This window comes from Dasypus novemcinctus, chromosome 23, assembly GCF_030445035.2.
Source record: "Dasypus novemcinctus isolate mDasNov1 chromosome 23, mDasNov1.1.hap2, whole genome shotgun sequence".
NCBI lineage: Eukaryota > Metazoa > Chordata > Mammalia > Cingulata > Dasypodidae > Dasypus > Dasypus novemcinctus.
This window is the reverse complement of record NC_080695.1, coordinates 31,388,271-31,394,895: the sequence shown is the minus strand read 5'-3', so window position 1 is coordinate 31,394,895 and position 6,625 is coordinate 31,388,271.

Below are 6,625 nucleotides of genomic sequence, written 5' to 3'. Positions count from 1 at the left end.
AAGACAAAAACAGAAAAAGAAAATCAAACAAAATATGACAAAAACAAATCCAAAGAAAATATGGCTAGTATAAGTAATTCCTTGAAAGTAATAACAATGAATGTCAATGGATTAAACTCACCTGTCAAGAGACTCTGACTGGAAGAACAGATAAGAAAATAAGACCCATCTATATGCTGTCTGCAAGAAACACATCTTAGACCCAGAGATTCAAGGAGGTTGAAAGTGAATGGCTGGAAAACAATCTTATAAGCAAACAATAACCAAAAAAGGGCAGGAGTAGCTATATTAATATCAGACAAAATAGACTTCAAATGCAAAACAATTGTGAGAGACAAAGATGGACACTACATATTAGTGAAAGGGATCATTGTTCAAGAAGAAAGAAGAATCATAAACATTTATGCTCCTAACAAGGGTACCTCCAAATACGTGAGGCAAACACTGGAAAAACTAAGTGAAGGAATAGATGCCTCTACAATTATAGTGGGGGACTTTAATACACCACTATCAACTTTGGACAGAACATCTCAAAAGAGAATCAATAAAGAAACAAAGACTTTGAACTATATATTAGGGAGCTGGACCTCATAGACATATACAGAACATTACACCCAAATACAGCAGGATATACATTCTTCTCAAATACACATGGATCATTCTCCAAGATAGACCACATGCTAGGCGACAGAAAAAGTCTCAATGAATTCAGAAAGATAAAAATCATACAAAATAATTTCTCTGACCACAGTGGAATGAAGCTGGAAATCTACAATGGCCAGAGACTCAGATTTGACAACAAAATTTGGAAGTTAAACAACACACTCTTATAAAAAGAGTGGGTTAAGGAGTAAATCTCGGGCGGTGGACTTGGCCCAGTGGTTAGGTGTCCGTCTACCACATGGGAGGTCCACGGTTCAAACCCCAGGCCTCCTTGACCCCTGTGGAGCTGGCCCATGCACAGTGCTGATGCATGCAAGGAGTGCCGTGCCACACAGGGGTGTCCCCCGTGTAGGGGAGCCCCACGCACAAGGAGCATGCCCCATAAGGAGAGCCACCCAGCGCGAAAGTGCAGCCTGCCCAGGAATAGTGCCACACACATGGAGAGCTGACACAACAAGATGACACACACACAAAAAAAAAAAAGAAACACAGATTCCCGTGCCACTGACAACAACAGAAGCGGACAAAGAAGACACAGCAAATGGACACAGAGAACAGACAACTGGGGTGGGGGTGGGGGAAGGGGTGAGAAATAAATAAATAAATAAATCTTTGGGGAAAAAAAGGAGTAAATCTCAAAAGAAATTAATAACCACCTTGAAACTAATGAAAATGGTAACACAACATATCCAAACTTAAGGGATGCAACAAAAGCAGTACTGAGAGGGAAATTTATAGCCATAAATGCATACATCAAAAAAGAAGAAAGAGCTAAAGTTAAAGAACTAAATGCACACTTGGAGGAATTAGTTAAAAAACAACAAATTAATCCCGAAGGAAGAAGAAAGAAAGAAATAACAAAGGTCAGAGCATAACTAAATGAAACAGAAAATAAGAAAGAACTTGAAAAAATAAACAAAACTAAGAGCTGGTTCTTTGAGAAACTCAATAAAATTGACAAACTCTTAGCTAGATTAACAAAGAAAAAAAGAGAGAAGATGTAAATACACAAAATAAGAAATGAGAAAGGAGATATCACCACTGATCCCACAGAAATAAAGACTATCATAAGAGGATACTTTGAAATACTATATTCCAACAAAAACAACAATTTAGAGGAAATGGACAAATTCCTAGAAACACATAAGCAGCCTACATTGACAAAAGAAGAAGTTGACAACCTCAACAAACTAATCACAAGTGAAGAGATAGAATCAGTCATTAAAAACCTCCCAAGTAAAAAGAGCTCTGGGCCAGATGGCTTCACAGGTGAATACTACAAAACATGCCAGAAAGAATTAACACCAGTCTTGCTTAAACTCTTCCAAAAAATTGAAACAGAAGGAACATTGCCTAACTCATTCTTTGATGCCAACATTACTCTAGTACCAAAGCCAAACAAAGACACCACAAAAAAGGAAAATTACAGACCAATCTCTCTAATGAACCTTGATGTGAAAATCCTCAACAAAATACTTGCTAATTGTATTCAACAACACACTAAATGAATTACAAACCATGACCAAGGAGGTCTCATTCCTGGTATGCAAGGATAATTCAACATGAGAAAATCAATTAATGTAATACACCACATAAACAGATTGAAGGGAAAAAAGCACATGATCATATCTATAGATGCAGAAAAATCATTTGACAAAATACAGCACACTTTCTTGATAAAAACACTGCAAAAGATAGGACTAGAAGGAAACTTTCTGAACATAATAAAGGGTATATATGAAAAACCCACAGCTAACATCATTTACAATGGTGAAATCCTAAAATCTTTCCCTCTAAGATCAGGAACAAGGCAAGGATGCCCACTCTCACCCCTCCTATTTAGCATAGTCTTAGAAGTACTTGCTTGAGCACTGAGGCAAGAACCAGATATAAAAGGCATCCAAATTGGAAAGGAAGAAGTCAAAACTTCACTATTTGCAGATGATATGATCCTATACATAGAAAACCCTGAGAAGTCTACAACAAAGCTTCTAGAACTTATAAATGAGTTCAGTAAAGCTGCAGGTTACAAGATAAATGCCCCAAAATCAGTAGAATTTCTGTACACCAATGACAAGCAATCTGAGGAGAAAATCAGGAATCAAATAACATTCACAATAGTAAATTAAAAAATCAAATACCTAGGAATAAATTTAACTAAAGCAGCAAAAGACTTATACACAGAAAACTACACAATGCTGTTCAAATAAATCAAAGAAGACCTAAATAAATGGAAGAATATTCCCTGTTCATGGATAGGAAGACTAAATATTATTAAGATGTCTATCCTATCAAAACTGATCTACAAATTCAATGCAATCCCAATAAAAATCAACACATCATTCTTTAATGAACTAGAGAAACTAGCTATGAAATTTATTTGGAAAGGAAAGAGGCCCCAAATAGCCAAAGACATATTGAAAAAGAAAAATGAAATGGAGGAATCACCCTACCTGACTTCAAAACATACTACAAAGCTACAGTAGTGAAAACAGCATGGTATTGGCACAAGGATAGACACATTGACCAATGGAACCGAATTGAGAGTGCTGATATAGATCCTCTTATATACAGCCATATGGCATTTGACAAGGGCACCAAACCCTCTCAAATGGGAGAGAATGGCCTCTTCAACAAATGGTGCCTGGAGAACTGGATATCCATATGTAAAAGAATGAAAGAGAATTACCAACTTATACCTTATACAAAAATCAACTCAAGATGGATTAAAGACCTAAATTTAAGACCCAAGACCATAAAGACCTTGGAAAGCAAAGTAGGGAAGCATCTACAGGACCTTGTAATAGGAAATGGCTTCATGAACTTCACACCAAAAGCATGAGCAGCAAAAGAACAAATAGATAAATGGGACTTCCTCAAAATTAAAGCCTTCTGCACCTCAAAGGAGTTTGTCAGGAAAGTGAAAAGAGAGCCTACACAATGGGAGAAAATATTTGGTAACCATATATCTGATAGGAGACTTATAGCTTGCAAATATAAAGAACTCCTATATCTTGAAAATAAAAAGACAAACAGCCCATTTTAAAAATGGGGAAAAGATTTGAACAGACACTTTTCCAAAGATGATATACAAATGGCTAAAAACACATGAAAAAATGCTCGAAATCCCTAGCTATTAGGGAAATGCAAATCAAAACAACAAAGAGATACCATCTTACTCCCATAAAACTGGCAGCTATCAAAAAATCAGAAGACTACAATTGTTGGAGAGGATGTGGAGGAATGGGAACACTCTGCCACTGCTGGTGGGAATGCAGAAGGATCCAGTCATTCCGGAGGACAGTTTGGTGGTTTCTCAAAAAACTAGCTACAGATTTGCCATATGACCCAGCAATTCCACTGCTGGGTATATACCCAGAAGATCTGAAAACAAGGACACAAACTGATATATGCACACCAATGTTCATAGCAGCACTATTCACCATTGCCAAAAGTTGGAATCAACCCAAATGTCCATCAACAGATGAATGGATAAATAAAATGTGGTATATACATACAATGGAATACTACTCAGCTATAAGAACAAATACAGTACCAACACATGTGATAACATGGATGAATCTTGAGAACCTTATGTTGAGTGAAGCAATCCAGGCATTGAAGGACAAATACTACATGACCTCTCCGATATGAAATAAGTAAACCAAGCTGTCTCAGAGAGCTAGAGACTGGATGATAAACTTTAAGGTAGTTGGAGGGTAGGGGAAGGTTTTGAACTGACAAGTACTTGGGTGAAATCTACGATAAGCTGGAGGTAAGTATTTGTACAGGGAAGGGATAAAATGGGGGTATAGGGATAACTTTGGGTGCAGCTACCTGGGCTTTCGGGAGCTAGGGATGGGAGGATGGGTCAGATTGCCCAAGAAATTGGGCAGAGGGTAAGGGGAACATTTGATCATGAGAGATTGTCAGGTATGTGGTTGAAATTGTGGTGCAGAGAAAACTCTTTAGAGAATGTAATATGGAAGGTTGCCTGTTTGGGATGATTAAGGGAGGGGAGGGCATCTGACACAGGGCAAGCTTCTGGGGAGTGTGTGAGTGCTCATTTTGTCATAGTGGATTATATCATTGGGTGGAGACCAATACAATGAGAGTGAAGGTATACCTACATCCTGGGGAGGACTGATGTTCTCAAACAGAGGGAATTGTATCTCTTGAGAGAATTGGTGGCTCCCAATTTGTTAGGGCAGTCAAGTATGTCAAGCCCTCACATTTTTGCAAGTATCTCTGAATATGGTCCCTCAAGTATTGAAGATTGATTGTCATGGTGAGCCCTGAGGGGAGGGGCAAAGAGTGTTGAATACATGGAATCAGGGTAACTGTGGGGCAATGGAAGTGTCCCACAAGATCATGCCATGATGGATATAGGTCAGGTTAAATTACAACAAAAATGTATAAAAGTCTATAGGCTAAAATGTAAACCATAATATAAAACATAAGATAACTAAAATTTTAGAAAATTGTATAGTCTAAAATATAAACCATGATGTAAACCCAAATGGAACCATGTTTGAAAGCTATCGTTTCAATATCTGTACATTAGCTGCAGCACATATAATATGAACATGTAAAAAGATCACTGTTGGGGAAGGGACAGAGGTTTGATGTTGGATATGTGGGAATACCATATATTGTATATGTGAATTACTGTGACAAAAGAAACTTAATGAACAGAAAAAAAAGAAAGAAAGGAGGTAGACACTGAGGAAGAAATGGAAGAAATTGCCTTACCACTGTACATACAGGACAACACCTGTAGCAGTGATGAAAGGCAAAATGTTCAAAACAAAGATTTTTCATTTTTTTCATTTCTTTGATACCCCAATTTATTTTTCCTTTATTTAATTTTTCTAAATTTCTATGTATTCTATATCTAACATTTAAACCTATCACTATATTCCATTTTTCTATTAATGGAACCTGGCAATATATTAGGTTTCCTTTTTGAAGAAGTTTTGGACTACAGAGAGGTTCAACTATGGTGGGGGAGGAGCACTTGTGTGGGGTGTTATTTAGTGGGGGGCACACGGTTGGGAGGGAGTTCTCCAGGACATTTATACAGGGTACATAGAAAGGTTTGGATATTTTCATAGTGGTTTCAGTTGGAAATGACAGATGAGAGAGTGCTGAATTCCTGACCAGGGGAGCTCTACCACATTCCGCAAGGGAACAACAACAATTCCCCAAGTGCAATGGCAAAGACCAATAAAGATGGATGGTCCAACAATGAGCCCTTGATACTGATGGCTCTGATTATGAACCTGTGTGCCTGAAATATGAACTAGGCCTATAGCTGTGGGGTGTCTAAGAGTTACCTCCTGAGAGCCTCTATGTTGCTCAAATGTGGCCACTCTCTAAGCCAAACTCAGCATGTAGATGCATTGCCTTCCCCCCAGTGTGGGACATGACTCCTGGGGATGAGCCTCCCTGGCACCGAGGGATTACTACCAAGCACCAGCTGATGATGTAACTACAGAAAGACCATGAACAAAGAGGTCAACTCAGACCAGCAGAATATCTCAGCCTACATGTAATATCAGGTGTTAAAAACTGCATTTTGACCTTCGATGAAAGGGAGAAATGGAAAGGACAAATGAATTTATATGGCTATGAGTCTCCAAAAAAGAGTTGGGAGATCATCAGGGGGTGATGCTTATGCATGCCTCAGCAGGGTACCAGAGACAGCCAAGATACATGGAAACCCAGGTGCTGGTTCTCCTGAGGGCTGCAGTGACCCACAGGTTCTATGGTCAAGGCAGATGGCTCTGGAGTTCAGGGCCATCTCAGTTGGCCTACTTTGGAGTTTGTGTTCCTGAGTGTGATGGAGTTGGACTCAGATATAACCTTTCTATACATGCCTCTTCAGTTACTTTTACCAGACCTGTGGTTGGCATTTGGGTTGGTGTATACTCAGGAGACCTGAATCTCTGAACTATCCATG